The sequence below is a fragment of the Rattus norvegicus genome, chromosome 4 (genome assembly GCF_021556685.1).
Source record: "Rattus norvegicus strain SHRSP/BbbUtx chromosome 4, alternate assembly SHRSP_T2T, whole genome shotgun sequence".
NCBI lineage: Eukaryota > Metazoa > Chordata > Mammalia > Rodentia > Muridae > Rattus > Rattus norvegicus.
Window position 1 is genome coordinate 4,743,727 of NC_141537.1, and position 17,213 is coordinate 4,760,939.

A 17,213-nucleotide genomic window follows, 5' to 3' on the forward strand; every position below is an offset into this window, starting at 1 on the left:
ATTGCTTACAATTATGTTGCTGCAGATTTGGTTTTACTACAGGCTTCTTTGATGCTCTGAGCTGCTTTGATTTTAATTTCTGCTCCTCTCTCAATTAGCTTCTAACCCTACATTGTTATTCTATCTTATCATTCATTTTATAACATCCATGCTCCATGAATTTGAAGAAGATAACAACAATTGCTGCTTAAAGTGTACTTCTTTTCCTTATAGTCACTCTATTGAAAAACATAGATGTTTGCCTTTAATTGTTGTTTTGTTTTTTGACACAAGGTTTTTCCTTGAGTATAATAATTCTGTTTTACTCTTTTAAATTTATCCTTTCCAAGTAAGACAATAGAAAACTTGTGGGGGTGCTTTGTAAATGAATATGAGAATGATCCCTATTGTCTATATTTTGATGTCTTCTATATTTGAAAAATGAGTGCTGATTCAGCAACTAAATCCTGCACAGGCAACCACTGCGGAGAGTCCAGTGGAAGTATTCCAGGACTCCTGATGGATGTCAGATCCCCTTGGACTCATACACCTGACACTTTTAACTAGTATATTACCCTAAACCCAAGTTGTTGGAGTATTGTCTTTCATGCTCTACCTCATATCTCAGAAAGAATGAAGAATATCATATTGGAACAAGGTCACTTGATTCTATTTCACGATGTGAATAAGAAACCTGGAATCTCCTAGTCGTATTCCTGATTTGGTTATAAAGGAGAACATTTTGTTTTATTTCTCTAGTTACATACAGTACATTTCAGTGTAGATGCCTATTCCTCTACCATGCAAGGAAAGGTCCCTATAAATCTAAGTGATACAAATACAAGTGCTATTGTCTGGTCACCCTGGTTACAAAATACCACTGTGGAAAAGTCTCTGGAATCTACATGCCCCATATTTAAGTTTTTTGATTCATCAATCTGAGTAATACATGTTCATGAGTCTGAACTTTTTTTATCCAGGAGTTGTTTAGCTTATCTCTGCCAGACCAAGCTGCCTTCATATGAACTATGTATGTATTCTTTTTTTAATTCTCAATATTATGTTCTGTTGCTCTGTAATACTAGGCAGAAATTCCATGTATGTAATTTTTTTCTTGCTTCAGAAATGGGAGAAATGGAACACACATATGTACCGGGATACAGGATGACAGAATACAATTAATGGCATTCATTTCCTCCTTCCATTGTGTATGTCCCAAGGACCAAACCAAGGTTAACAGCCTTGGCAACAAATATCTTTACCTACTGAGCTATTTCACTCTTCCTAGTATATTTCATAATTTATTGTTGCAAGCCCAATTGCTACCCCATGCCAAAAAAAGGAATGTTTTCTTGCTGGTGTGTGCTATAATCTAAAGCATTTCTTTAGATTAAGTCATTGTCCTCTTTAATACCCTATTATGATACATATAATATCTGTGGGCATGCAGAAACACATGTACACACATAATTTCACTGACATACACTGTCGGTGCCCAATGCCCGCACTGACACGGTACCGAGAATCAGGCGAAAGCCTGCGGGATTAAAGAAACACACACACACACACACACACACACACACACACACACACACAAACACACACACACACACACGCACACAGACGCTCGCACACAGAGGTTATTATTAGCCATTCTTTTGTAAAATTTTATGATATCACTTCAATACACAAGCTTAGAGATATACATCCACAAACTCTCACCTACAAACTATATAGGAAGGTTTTTTATCAATGTGATATAAAACTAGAGATAACTTGGAAGAAGAAATCTTAACTGAGAAAAAATTCTTCATAAGATTCTCCTATGAAAAAGCCTGTGGGCACTTTCTTGATCAATAATTTTGTTGGAGGGCCCAACTCCCTGTAGGTTGTCCCACTCCTGGGTGTATTGTTCTAGCTTTTATAAAAACACAGGCTGAGCAAGTGATAAATATAGACCAATAAACAATCTTCTCTCCATGTCTCTCTAACATTTCCTGCCTGCTTAATCACTGGGATATCTTCCTACCTTACCTCATGCAACTAGGATTTGTTTTAGTGATTTTGTGTTTTGGACTGATGGCTGCTAATGTGATCATAAAATAAGACTTAAATTGAATCTTTCAACCTTCTAGAAAATGTGTAAAATAATTTTATTCTAATACCCTCATCTTTCAGACACAGGACATCATATATGAAAGGTCAGAAAAATTCTGCCATAAATATAGGCATCCTGAAAGGTTAATTCTTTACAAACAATAGGTCCAGGAAGGAACTAGGTAGATAAATATTAGCAAAATGGTTGTACATTGTAAGGTTAGTTTATATAAGGAAGTAGCCATGTTTGAAAGTGTCATATAATTGAGGCCCAGATAAAGTAGTAATTCAAAGAAAAAAGTGACAGAATGTATCACAGATAAAATGTGCCCAATTCACATGAGAACAGCTTAGGAATAAGAGAATGCACAAGAGTAGAGAAAGAGAGACAAAAATAGACAAAAGAAAGACAGAGAGAAGTAGAGCAAGAAAGAGAAGTTGTGGTGTGTGGCATGGGTTTACGGAAGTTTTCTGGACATGTTTTTACAGATTCAGGTTCTGAGAGAACAAACTATTCACTGGGGAAAACAGAAAAAGCTGGAGAATTAGAAGGATCCAGAAGATTGTAACACATTGTCCACGTTAATGTTAGTCCAAGCAGAACATCTCATGAAGATGCCAAGAGAAACCATATTGAATCAGTCAGCTTGGAAGGTTGGATTACATGGAGGTTAGAAGCTCCTAGTATTAGGTCTATAAATAGTAGAACAGAGGGAAAAAATACTCTGGCCAAAGCCTAAAGGACATATTTGAATAGCTTGGGTAAGACTCTTATCTCATCACTTTATCTAAGAAAAGAAAAGTGACATTCACTTAGAAAGACATACAGACAGACACACAGACAGACAGACAGACACACACATACACAGAGACACACAAACACACAAACATACAAACATAGAGTGGTGTGGGGAGGGAGGGAAGCAGAGAGGGAGGGAAGAAGGGAGAATGCTTGCAGTGAACCATTGAACTTAGAACAAGGTTCCAAAGAGAGGAGTTACAGAAAGAACTGAAGTAGTTGAAGGGGTTTGCCACCCCATAAGAAGAACAATATCAACCAACCAAACCCCTGCCCTCGATCTTCCATGGACTAAACAACCATCCCAAGAACACACAAGGATGAGCCTATGGCTCCATCTGCATATGAAGCAGAGGATGTCCTTTTCAGGCACCAATGGGAGCAAATGCCCTTGGTCCTGTCAAGGCTTGATGCCCCAGTGTAGGGAACTGTCAGAATGGGCAGGTTGGAAGGAGTGAGTGGGTGACTGAGGAACTGCCCTCATAGAACAGGAGGCATGAGGGGAAATAATAGCTGGTTTCTAGAGGACAAATCAGGAAAGGGGATAATATTTAAAATGTGAATTAAAACAATCCCCTCCCCTAATGAAAGAAAAAGAAAGAGAAATGGAGAAAGAAAAAGTAAAACAAATGGGGGTACATAACTAAACAGATGCTGACTGGGTTCGTGGTGGTGTTATTCCCATGATAGTCAAGCATCTTCTGAGAATCCAAAGTCTTTGGGTTCCGGTGGAGTATGGTTGCAAAGCTGAAACTTAAAGGAATTGACGGAAAGGCAGCACCAAGAGTGGAGCCTGCAGCTTAATTTGACTCAACACGGGAATCCTCACCCAGCCTGGACACAGACAGGATTGACAGATTGATAGGTCTTTCTTGCTTCCCTGGGTGGTGGTTCATGGCTGTTCTTAGTTGGTGGAGCGATATGTCTGGTTTATTCCTATAAGGAAGAAGACTCTGGCATGCTAACTACTTACGCGACCCCCTGAGCGGTCGGCGTCCCCCAACTTCTTAGAGGGACAAGTGGTGTTCAGCCACCTGAGATTGAACAATAACAGGTCTGTGATGCCCTTAGATGTCCTCGGCTGCATGTGCACCACACTGCCTAGCTTAGCATGTGCCTACCCTATGCCTGCAGGCAAGGGTAACCCATTGAACCGCATTCGTGATGGAGATCTGGGGTTACAATTATTCCCCATGAACGAGGAATTCCCAGTAAGTGCAGGTCATAAGCTTGCTTTGATTAAGTCCCTGTCCCTTGTACACACAGCCCTTCGCTACTGCCGATTGGATGGTTTAGTGAGGCCTCATCAGCCCATGGCCCTGTGGGAGGGCTGAGAAGATGGTGGAACTTGATTATCTAGAGGAAGTAAAAGTCTTAACAAGGTTTCTGTAGGTGAACCGGTGGAAGGATCATTAATGGAGAAGGCCGAGGGGGTGTCTGGTCCTTTCTTGGGCCTGTGTGAGTCCCTCCTCTCACCGGGAGGGGCGTCCCTGTGTCCTGGTCGCCATCGTGGCCCGTGCCACAGCCTGCAAGCCAAGTGAGCATTTCGGGAAAAGCAGGGATTGTTATGGAGCGGTTCGGGGAGGGTGTCAGGTCTGGTCCATTGAGGGATCTCCTCCATTCTCTCTCTCTCCCTCCCTCCTCTGCCTCCATCCACACCTCCGGGCGCCAGCCTCCGCCTCCGCCGCCGCCTCCAGCACCTCCCTTGCCCAATGCCGCTGGGTGCTGGGTTAGCGGCGTCCCATGTCCCTTGTTTCCCGCATTTCCGATCCCGACCCTGTCTTTTTTTTTCTTTTCACATGTATCCTTTAGTTTCCCGCTGGCCGGCCTGAGGTGGAACCGCCTCGCCATTGGCCCCTCTCTTCCGGTGCAGCAGGGGCGGGCGGGGGAGCTTGTGCCAGTGTTAGCACCCATACAAGTCCGCTCACACCCCACATAGCCATACAACTCTTAGCGGTGGATCACTTGGCTCGTGCATCGATGAAGAATGTAGCTAGCTGCGAGAATTAATGTGAATTGCAGGACACATTGATCATGGACACTTCGAATGCAGTTGCGGCCCCGGGTTCCTCCCTGGACTACACCTGTCTGAGAATCACTTGAGGATCAATTGCCGCCCTCTTGCGGTTTCGCTGCCGCTGCGGGGGGGGGGGGGGGGTTGGGGGATGGGCGCATCGCGCGGCTTGGACTCTGCTCGCAGGGCCTCTCCTCTTGGCCGTCCGTCTCCCCAAGGACAGACGTGGGCATTGTCCAGCGTTCGTCCACGCCTGGTTGGGCTGAGCGGGCCTCATTCTCCCCATCCACTGGCACCGAGCACCGGCCAACCTCCTTGTGGCTCCTTCCTGCTTGCCCCACCGCTCCCACTCCCGTCCTCGCCCGCTCTCCCCACCATGTGGATGCGTTGGCATGGGTTGGTTGGGTGCCTGGACGCCAGAGGGGCTGCATCTCCGGGGTCGGTCATCGTGCCTCCGATCTGGTGGAAGGCAGCCCCTTCCCATGGGGTCGGTGCATCCACCACCACTGTGCACCCGCCAGTGCATGCAGAAAGAGTGACCTGCAAGCGTCGGATGGGGTGGGGGCCATACCTCACCCGCGGGGGCCTGTCTCAGGTACCTCTCCTCCCCCCTCCCTCTGCCGGGGGCCGACCGCTCGGGCGCCAGCCAGAGGGACACCATGGTGTCCATGCGCTGACACGACTTGCCCCCGGGATGTGGGAGCTGGCCGGGGTAGAGAGGTCACAGGCCCCGGCCTGGGACCCTGGCACCCTCTCGCTCTCCTCTCCGTCCGTCAGACCGCGGCAGCACGCGCACCCTCCTTTCCTCCTTCCCCTCTCGACAGTGACCTCAGATCAGACGTGACGACCCGCTGAATTTAAGCATATTAGTCAGCGGAGGAAGAGAAAGTAACCAGGATTCCCTCAGTAATGGTGAATGAACAAGGAAGAGCCCATCGCTGAATCCCTGCCGCGTGCCGTGGCGCGGGAAATGTGGCGTATGGAAGACCCACTCCCCGGCGCCGCTGGTGGGGGCCCAAGTCCTTCGGATCGAGGCCCAGCCCGTGGATGGTGTGAGGCCGGTAGCGGACCCAGGAGTGCCGGGCGCGGGTCTTCCCAGAGTCCGGTTGCCTGGGAATGCAGCCCAATGAGGGTGGTAAACTCCATTTAAGGCTAAATACTGGCAGGAGACTGATAGCCAACAAGTACAGTAAGGAAAAGTTGAAAAGAACTTTGAAGAAAGAGTTCAAGAGGGCGTGAAATCATTAAGAGGTAAACTGGTGGGGTCAGCGCAGTCCACCAGAGGATTCAAACCGGCTGCACATGTTCGGCTGGGCCAGTGAACCCAGTGGATCTTTCCCGCTCCCCGTTCCTCCTGACCTCTCCACCTGCGCGATTTTCTTCCCCCTCCACGCGTCCCGCTGTCGCCGTCCCCGCTCCTCCCAATGCGGTGGGGGGGGGGGGTCAGCGGGCACTCCCGGGGCGGGCGCGGGGTGCAGTGTGGTCGCCCAGGTGGGACCTGGGGTAGGGTTGGTGGGTAATGCCTCCCCCCCTCCCCCCCGTCGGTGACTGGCCACGCTGGGCGTCCTTCCACTGTGGTGGTGCGCCAAAACGGGCTAAGGGACCTCTGGGAAGGCCAGGCTGGGAAGGCACTGCGGGGAAGGTGACTTGGGAGGCGGTGTGTCAACACCCGTGGGCCCTGGACCACCCCGCCCCGAGTATTACAGCACATCCTCTCCATACAGAAGGCACAGACAGACAGACACACACACACACAGGCACTCACACACACAGAGACACACACACACACAAATACATATTTAAATATTTAAAATGATGTTTAAAAAAAACAGTCTTCCTGTTTAACAGAGGTTTAAAGGGAAGTTGGCTAACAGAATGTTTTTGTGGGTTTTTATTCTCTTTTTTACCAAACAGGAGGTAGATCTGTTGGCCCTTTTATTAAGAGCCAAAGTATTAAGTGGCGAGCCGATGTTTCAACTTTTACCATTTTGTTCTTTTCACGAAAACCAGGTAGTGTTGTTTCTTTGACTTTTCCTTTTTGAAACAAAATGGAAGGAGCTCTACCAGTTGGCCTAGTTTCCCTGTTCCTTTTAACTCTTCCACTGTATGCTCAATGAAATAAAGGAAATAAATGAAGTTTCTAGTCATTTATTTGTTTGGGAGACCCGAACTCTCTCTCAAGAGATATTTCCATCTCCACCCCCACCACCACACACACACACAGGAGGCATACTCCCTGTATGTGAGGGAAGGGGGAGGGGTGGACAGGAGGTAGCTAAGAGGGGGTGGGGTGGGGCTGGAGATATGCATGTCCCTGAAGGTCTGTCAGGGTAATACTGCTGCTACCCTAGCATGCTTTGCTTCAGTGCTGAGCCAGGCTGTGCCTCTTTGGGGGGGGAGGGGCAAGTTTTCTGCCTGAAATCAGTGAGTGATGATTTCAGTGTGAATGTCTGATCCCTCGCTGTCCTTTCAGTGCTCTGGCTCATGGCAAATGACTGAAGAAAACCTTAGTTAGACTCACACCCAGCTGTTTGGAAATGGTAATGGAATTGATAGCACACCCTCAGGGAAAGAGGAAGACTCCCTTTGCTCACTCTCAAATCCTAGCCTCGCCCTGCCAGCTCTGGATTTCTAAGTAAGGCTGAATCTGGACCATATTTGCAAGATTTGGCATTTCTGATTCATGTTTAATGTTTAGTTAAATAAAGCTTGTGAAGGGCTGGAGAGATGGCTCTGAGGTTAAGAGCACTCACTGCTCTGCTCTTCCAGAGGTCCTGAGTTTCATTCCACAGAAACCATATAGTGGCTCACAACCCTCTGCAAAGGGATATCCCGTGTACTATACTGCCATGTGTATTTGAAAAGTGCTTTAGTGTACTCATATAAATGAAAATAAATAAATAAACCTTTAAAAGAATGAAACAAAATTAAGCTTGCAAAGAAACTGAGCATCTTAAAATGCCAGGCACGTCTATCCACTCCTTTTATTTTATTTCGTGTGTGTAAAACATAACCACAGAGGTAGTTCCCCTTTTATTGACCTCGATAGCACAACTGGGACAGAAGTGCAAACTATCATCTACCTATCGTGGAGTGGAGTGTTTGGATACAAGGAGATGGAACATTTGCAGTTAGTAAAGTTGTGCTGTCGGTTTTTTTTTCCTTTCACTTTTGGATAGATATCGGGTGCTTTTTTTTTTTTAAAGAACAAATTTTGTTTTCTATGCAACATTCTGATCATAGTTTCACATCGCAAAGCTCTTTCCAGATCCTTCCTCCCCATCCTCCACCCCGTTGTACCCCAGGCCTGTTCTTATATGTAGTTGATGCATTCCCAGGTGAATCTACATTAGAGAAAGCACGATATTCCCATCTCCTATGACTTTCAATGGCAGATGACTTAAATGCCAGTGACTTTGGACTTAACTCCATTTTTCCCTTGGAGAACTGGGTTTGGATCTGTTGAACGAAGGCAGGCCCTGGGTTTTGAAACAAACAAACAAACAAACACACACACCAAAAAATATTTTAAGCAGGCAACAACTGCCTGCACGCCAAGAGACTGTTGACTCCTCTTTGGAGCTAGTATGATGTGAAACTTGTTTAATAAAGTAGAATCCACACAGCACAAAGGGAACACTTTAAAAAATTATGAGGAAGAGAGAGAAAGAGAGAGAGAGAGAGAGAGAGAGAGAGAGAGAGAGAGAGAGAGAGAGAGAGATCTGTTCATCTTCCTCCTCTAGTTTTTCAGACTAGAGATTTCATCTTCCTCTGTCTCTGGTGCTGGTGGCTTTACTGATGGTTGGGGGGATTGGGATAGAGATAGGAAGAAAAAAGTCTTAAGTGCTGATTTTAAAGCTCCCCCCCTCTCTCTCTAGAACGCTCTCTCTCTCTCTCCCTCTGCTCCTCTCCCTCTCCCTCTCTCTCTCGCTCTCTCTACACACACACACACACACACACACACACACACACACTTCCTAGGATGAAAGAAAAAAATGAAAAGGAAGGCACGCATAGTGATGCATGACTTTGATCTCACTTTGGTCTCAGTACTGGAGAGGAAGGTAGGAAGGCCTATCTAGATGCAATGTGAAGAAGGCCTATGTCAGATTAGTTAATGGCTAGGTAACTGTTACCTAGCTAGTCTGCCATTTTGTTGCAGTTACTAATATTATAAGGACACTTTCTCATTGGTTGTTTCTGCTGTTACTGCCGGAATTCATGACATATTCTGGTAGGTTCTTCTGTGTGATAACACACTCAGAAACCAAACACTGTAGAAGTTAGTCTACTGCTTTCTTTGTTGTCTAGTTACCTGCAATTATCTTGGACCTGAACCGAACACCCAGCAGCATTTCCCAAAACCATCCATGTATAAGCTTTTATAAGCTGGACCACCAACACTAGAGCTACAGTGCAGACAGAGACTATTTGGCACCAGACTTCCATTTTGAGTTTTTGTTTGTGTTCTTGTTTTCTTCTATTGTCCTGTCCTGTTCTGTCCCGTCCTATTCTGTCTTGTCTGTCCTGTCTGTCTGTCTGTCAGTCTCTCTGTCTTTCTGTCTGTAAATCCACACGTGTAGTTCTTTCCATGTCTTATATTTCAAAACAAATAATGCTTGTTGTGCTTCTCATTTCATTCAAGGGTACTACTCTCTAGATCAGAGGAGCCTCCTTACAATTCTCTACAGGTAGTGATGACTGGGGTGTTCAGTGCGACTAAGCAGGAATTATATGGTTGTTACCATTATGCTTGATCTTACCCAAGGTAGGGTTTCAGGGCATGGTTGCCAAGATGGCAAACAACAGACAGTGATTGAAGAGAAGGAACAATAACCTAAAATTTTCCCTCTCTGTCACTGTTTCTCTGTCACTCTCTGTCTCTCTTCCCTCCTTCCCTCCCTCCTCTCTCAGACCTGAATGAACCTTGCAACTAAAGTAAATGTGCAGTGAAAAGAAGCCAGGTGCGGTGCTGCATGTCTTTAATTGCATCACTTGAGTGGTGGAGGTGGTTAGAACCCTGTGAGCAGGCTGCAGACCTGATCCAGGTACTGATTTCCAGGGCTTATGTGCAAAGACCCCTGACTCAACTAAAGAAATGAAGAGGAAATTAAAGAAACAGATACAATTAAGTTGGAATAAACCAAACAAACTAAGGAAAGGGGAAGGCAGTATTGGGGTGGACTGGCTTACAGAGGAGGGGCAAACATTTATTTGCCAGTGCCTCCTCAGTTGAACACACACACACACACACACACACACACACACACAGAGAGAGAGAGAGAGAGAGAGAGAGAGAGCAATCAATCTGTTAATCTGTTTGTCTCCCTCCCCTAGTTTTTCAGACAGGGTTTCTCTATGAATTCCTCTGTAGACTGATGGCTCAGAGGGCAAAGCTGCTGGCTGTTAAAGGTCTAGGGAAAACATGAAGGCCTAGATGCAATGTGTAGGCCTGAGGGAACTGTTAAGGCCTAGATGCCCTGTGAAGGAGGCCTACATCATGTATACATATATACACACATATTCATATATATGAATATGTATGTGAATGTGTATACACTCATTTATCCTTTATTTTATTAGCTTATTTTGAATATAATTTCCATGCTAATCAAAAAGAGGAAATTTTCTTTGGCATCGGATTCTTCTTGAACAAAAAATGGATATAAATAATCACATATTCAGATGTTATATCTAATATTGAGGAGATATTCCCAGATATGGTGTTAATCCATCATAGTCCATATGTAAACACAAAACAGACGTAGTAAGAATTTTGTCAAGTGGATTTTAACAACTTATATAGGGTTATTAAGAGCAGTGGTAACATTTTTTAACTTGATATTTTATATATTTACATTGCAAATGTTATTCCCTTGCCGAGTTACCCACTCTCCCACAACCCACCCCCTGCTTCCATGAGGATGCTTTTCCTCCCATCCACTCACTTGCACCTCAATAGCATACCATTCCCCTGCACTGGAGAAAGGAACATTCACAGGACCAAGGGCTTCCCCTCCTATTGATGCCAGACAATGCCATCCTCTGCTCCATATGCAACTGAAGCAATAGGCTTTTACATGAGTACTATTTGGTTAGTAGTTTAATCCCTGGGAGCACTGGTAAGTCTAGTTGGTTGATATTGTTGTTCTTCCTATGGGTTTGCAAACCATTTCAGCTCTTCCTTCACTCCTTCATTGGAGTACCCATGGAGTCCGATGGTTGGCTTAAAGCATGCTTGTCTATATCAGTGAGGTTCTGGCAGAGTCTCTCAGGAGACATCCACATCAAGCTTCCATCAATAAGGACTTCTTGGCATCAGCAATACTGACTAGGTTTGGTGGCTGCAGATGTGATAGATCCCCAGATGGGGCAGCATCTAGATGGCCTTTCCTTAAGTCTCTGCTCCACTGTGTCCCTATATTCCCCTCCCTCTTGAGTGTTTTTTCCCCCTTCTAGAAAGGACTGAAGTGTACACATTTTGTTCTTCCTACTTCTTGAGCATCATATGGTCTATAAATTGTATCTTGGGTATTCCAAGCTTTGGACTAGTATATACTAACTGTGTTAATTCACTCAGGATGATAATTCCTAGTTCTATCCATTTGCCTAGGAATTTCATGAAGTCATTGTTTTTAATAGCTGAGTAGTACTTCATTGTGTAAATATGCCACATTTTCTGTATCCATTCCTCTGTTGAAGGGCATCTGGATTCCAGCTTCTGGCTGGAGGGCATTTGCACTATAACTCTTCCAGTCTGATGTCTCTCTCTCTCAGTCATGCTCAAAAGTTTTTGTCCTGGGTGATTCTAGAATCCCATAAAATTACAAAAGCATTTTAATTAAATTAAAATATAGCAAAAGGTAAAACGATGAATAAACTCTGTTCAGCTTAATTTTTTCTTGATTATTATCAGTATATAAGATACATACTGGGTGACAACAGCAAATTAAGAATTACCCTGCAGTCCCTTAACCATTTTCTATGTATCTGTGGTGTTGTGTGTTGTAAGAATGTAGGTGGATGTGAGTGTGTGGTGCATGCCTGTAACTGTGTGGCTTTACCCATCTGTGCATGTGTTTTTGGAGATCTGAGAAGGATTTCAAGTGTATTCTTTAGTGCTGTTCACTGTTCTTGACATAAGTTCTCTTGTTGAACTAGAAATTCAGTGTGGAATTGGAGAACTACTCAGTGAGCCCTCAGGATTCAGAGGTAATAGTTATGTGTAGCTATCCCCTATGCCTGGCATTATGTATACATGCTGAATATTCACACCCAGGTCCATATGTTTCTACCCTCTGAGCAATTTCCCAGTCCTAGATTGATGAATGTTTGCTTAAGATTTGATAACAGACTTTAATTGTTTTTTGTTTTTGCTTTTGTTTGTAATTTTCCATAGGCAACAAGCAGGTGGATATTATAAAAGACACCTGAATAGACCAGAAAATAAAAATAGGAGTAGATGCATTACAAGCAATTCTAAAACACTGCATTTTGCATACTTACCTTGTGAAGCATACTTGATATTTCTGGGTTTGCCTGTTATATAAACAGCATAGTTTGATATAAGGACAGTTTAGACTCTTTAAAGAGAAAAGAGTAAGAGAGATACATCTCTTGAAATAGTATAGAGAATGTGATACTTTTCACATGAGAATTAAAACAGAGCCACATACCCTTCAGCAGAGGAAATGAGGGAGAAGTGTGTATATACCTTTAGCAGCACCGTCTCTGGAATAAAACAAACAGGGACATTTAAATAAATATATAGCAGTATATAAGGCTTCATTTGTCTTCCAATATTTGCAATTACATAGTCAAACATTATATGTTGGAGTCATAGATCACTGTGCTATCTAGGATTGCATGATGAGGATGGCATAGTGGCAGTATAGCAAAATAACTGATAGGAAAAGCAGAGCAGTCACCCCATTAGGATTCATATGAATTGCATTTCCTCCCTGCTGGGAACTAAGAAACAATGGGTGAAACAGTACAAGTACCTCTGTAGTAATTTGGTGTCTTGGGGTTATGTCCAGAGGATATACAGCTGGAGCACGTGGTGTTCAATTTATTTTTAGTTTGTCTGATTTAAAATGTGACTGCTGTTAGTAAACATTTTTGTTATGGTTGCTTGAAATTTATTTGCACTTTATTAGAAATTGTAGAATCATATTTATAATTTGCAGTCCTGGGGGTACTGGTGGTTGTACATGGGGAACAACTAAGTCAGCAAATGATTACGTCAGACAATGCTGACGAACAGAACATGGGATACCACAGTTACAGCTGCCTAAGAACTGATAACCACAACCTAAGGGAAGAGTCTCTTCCCTCAACCTTGACTCCTTTAAGACATTGGCTTCAGCATCAGACAGGCCTTGACAAGTTTGATCCTGGGTAAGGGCATAGAACAAGTGTTCCAGTTATTGTTTTGTCCAGGTCTTTCACACAGCCTAGGGCAGTCCTGCTTCCACATTAATAGGTACTTCATAGTATTCATAAGACTTTCCAGCTGGATGTGACTTTTGAATTTTCTTTCATAAGCAGGGAAGTGTTAGATCACAGTCCTGTCTAACTGGCTGCTTTCCTCAAACCTGCCATTCCCTTTGTAACCTCTCAATATAATTGATAAGCAACATATTCTGTGGCCTTGTATTCTCTCTGTCCCTTGCAATTATGTGACGGGAGGTGTTTCTTTTCTGTTCCAATCTATTTGGAGTTCTGTAGGCTTCTTGTATGCCTATGGGTATCTCTTTTTTTAGGTTAGGGAAGTTTTCTTCTATGATTTTGTTGAAGATATTTACTGGTCCTTTGAGCTGCGAGTCTTCACTCTCTTCTATACCTATTATCCTTAGGTTTGATCTTCTCATTGAGTCCTGGATTTCCTGTATGTTTTGTACCAGTAGCTTTTTCTGCTTTACATTATCTTTGACAGTTGAGTCAATGATTTCTATGGAATCTTCTGCTCCCGAGATTCTCTCTTCCATCTCTTGTATTCTGTTGGTGAAGCTTGTATCTACAGCTCCTTGTCTCTTCTTTAGGTTTTCTATATCCAGGGTTGTTTCCATGTGTTCTTTCTTGATTGCTTCTATTTCCATTTTTAATTCCTTCAACTGTTTGATTGTGTTTTCCTGGAATTCTTTCAGGGATTTTTGTGTCTCCTCTCTATGGGCTTCTACTTGTTTATTTATGTTTTCCTGGAATTCTTTCAGGGATTTTTGCGATTCTTTCAGGCATTTTTGCGATTCCTCTCTGTAGGCTTCTACTTGTTCTCTAAGGAAGTTCTTCATGTCTTTCTTGAAGTCCTCCAGCATCATGATCAAAAATGATTTTGAAACTAGATATTGCTTTTCTGGTGTGTTTGGATATTCCATGTTTGTTTTGATGGGAGAATTGGGCTCCAATGGTGCCATGTAGTCTTGGTTTCTGTTGCTTGGGTTCGTGTGCTTGCCTCTCACCATCAGATTATCTCTAGTTTTACTTTGTTCTGCTATTTCTGACAGTGGCTAGACTGTCCTATAAGCCTGTGTGTCAGGAGTGCTGTAGACCTGTTTTCCTCTCTTTCAGTCAGTTATGGGGACAGAGTGTTCTGCTTTCCGGCGTGTAGTTTTTCCTCTCTACAGGTCTTCAGCTGTTCCTGTGGGCCTGTGTCTTGAGTTCACCAGGCACCTTTCTTGCAGCAGAAAAGTTGGTCTTACCTGTGGTCCCGAGGCTCAAGTTCTCTCGTGGGGTGCTGCCCAGGGGCTCTCTGCAGCGGCAGCAACCAGGAAGACCTGTGCCGCCCCTTCCGGGAGCTTCAGTGCACCAGGGTTCCAGATGGTCTTTGGCTTTTTCCTCTGGCGTCCGAGATGTGTGTGCAGAGGGCAGTCTCTTCTGGTTTCCCAGGCTTGTCTGCCTCTCTGAAGGTTCAGCTCTCCCTCCCACGGGATTTGGGTGCAGAGAACTGTTTATCCAGTCTGTTTCTTTCAGGTTCAGGCGGTGTCTCAGGCAGGGGTCCTGCCGCTCCTGGGCCCTCCCCCACGGGAGCCCAGAGGCCTTATACAGTTTCCTCTTGGGCCAGGGATGTGGGCAGGGGTGAGCAGTGTTGGTGGTCTCTTCCGCTCTGCAGCCTCAGGAGTGCCCACCTGACCAGGCGGTTGGGTCTCTCTCTCACAGGGTCTGGGGGCAGAGAGCTGCTGCGGGCCAGGATCCGCGGGTCGGAATTTTTTTTTTTAATGTTGTGTTTTTGTGTGTACCGGTGAACTGTCTGTTACAGAAAAGAGGAAAATGGTTTGTCCAATGGGAACATTCCCTTGGCCTATAGGCCTTGGGGGATTCCACAGGAGTCCAAAAGGTTAAGCCTTCCTGCAGATTAAAGAACAAGCATGTGCCCTGTGGCTTTAAGTGTCTGCTGCTTTACCAGGTTAGATAGGGAGTCTGCCAAAACTGATTGCAGGCTGTTTTGCAGGCTGTCAGGATTTAGACAGGGGATAAAGGGACCTTCAGCCAATTCCAGAGAGTATCTCTGGCCAGGAGCCTTCAGTTCCCCCTACAGCTTGACCTAAGCTTGAGATGGTGCTGAATGAAAACTCAGCAGGAAAAGACAGGTTGCTAGTCTCCAGAGTTGGGGGAGATGACTCACCTTCCCACACTGCAGTTTTGTTGATCATTGTTTCGAGCACTACATTGTAGGACTCTGGTGCCAGAGTGCTCTCTGCTTTGATCTCTGACCAGGCTGGATAGTTGTGTGGGTACAGGTAAAGGGAGAAAGATCTCAGGCAGGGAGGGGGAACCTTTTCTTGCCACCCCATGTGCTGGTCCTTCTCCTTATCCCCACTGCCTGCCACTTTGGTTACCTGGGCTGGGCTGAACCAGCAGGGGACTGACTAGCCAGTGAGGAGTGCAAGGGAGATTCTGGCAGTGATGATTTCCAGAGAGCAGATCTCATCTCCAAGTGGCAGAGTAACAGCTCTTATAACAGAAGCTCATAGACAATGGAATAATTTCTGAACGCCTTCATTGTACTTAAATAGTTTTGTGAATGGGTCAGTGTCTGACAGAAGGTACTTCCTATTGGTTTGTCCTGAGAGCTTGGGAAGACCTCCTCATATACTTATTTGTAGGTGTGGTCCTGCTTCCACCTCTGATCTGTCTTGAGCCTACATGACCTGTGCTGAAGGGGCTTGCAGCATTGCCCTACATGACTAGTCTGTCTCAAACCTCTGAAAGGGGTCTTTGGGGGGACCTGTTATCCTGGGAAATTGGGAAGGCACCAGCAGTCCCCTTTAAGTGTCCTGGGGATTCAACCTATCTCCAGCAGGAATCAGGGTACCTTTCACTGCCTGCCCCTCTAGTGAATTACATTGATGGATTTCCATATATTGAACCATCTCTGCATCTTTGGGATGAAATCTACTTAACCATGATGGATTATCATTTTGATGGTTGCTTGGATTTGGTTTGTAAGAATTTTATTGAGTATTTTTGCTTTGATATTCATAAGGGAAATTGCTCTGAACTTCTCTTTCTTTCTTGTTTTTTTGTGTGGTTTAGGTATAAGCATTGTTGGTATCAAGTGTTGCCTTTAGCATTAACACCGTACAGTCCCACAAGTCGTTTTGGCTCAAGTCTCACCTCCACCTGGGCATCTTTACCTCACAGTACAAATAAAAGCAGACTCCCTCCACCCTCACTCTCTTTTCTGTTCTTTCTCTGGCACCTTCCCCTTGTATTCAATAAGGGAATTATTAAATCTCACCACAAGAAACCGTGTTGGTATTGGTTTCGTGTGCTCTTTCTGGACGGGCGCAGCCAATATTTAACAGCAACAAGCATAATTATGGTTTCATAGAAGGAAATGGGTAGTGTTCCTTCTTTTTCTATTTTGTGGAATAGTTTGCACCATATTGGTATGATATCTTCTATGAAGGTCTGATAGAATTCTGCACTAAACAGACCTGGTCCTGGGCTTTATTTGATGGGGAGACTTTTAATAACCGCTTCTATTTCCTTAGTAGTTATGGGACTGTTTAGATGCTTTGTGTGATCCTGACTTAACTTTTGTACCTGGTATCTGTCTAGAAAATTATCCATTCAATACAGATTTTCCAGTATTGTTGAATATAAGCTTTTGTAGTAGGATCTTATCATTTTCTGAATTTCCTCAGATTCTCTGGTTATGTCTTACTTTTCATTTCTGATTTGTTAATTTGGATACTCTGTGCCCTCTGGTTAGCCAGGCTAAGGGTTTATTATCTATCTTGTTGATTTTCTCAAAAAACCAGATCCCACTTTTGTTGATTCTTTGTATATTCCTTTTTTTTGTTTCTACTTGGTTGATTT

The 17,213-nt window shown here is 44.4% G+C and overlaps 1 non-coding gene and 1 pseudogene across 1 annotated transcript; both read left to right on the forward strand.

Moving 5' to 3' along the window:
• Positions 1-3,385: 3,385 nt before the first annotated feature.
• On the forward strand, positions 3,386-4,290 carry LOC147994647 (18S ribosomal RNA; annotated as a pseudogene; the record flags this gene model as incomplete).
• A 530-nt stretch (positions 4,291-4,820) lies between these two features.
• LOC134486898 (5.8S ribosomal RNA) lies at positions 4,821-4,973 on the forward strand. Its single transcript, XR_015687305.1, has one exon. It is a non-coding gene; the product is annotated as a 5.8S ribosomal RNA (ribosomal RNA).
• The last annotated feature ends 12,240 nt before the right edge of the window (positions 4,974-17,213 follow it).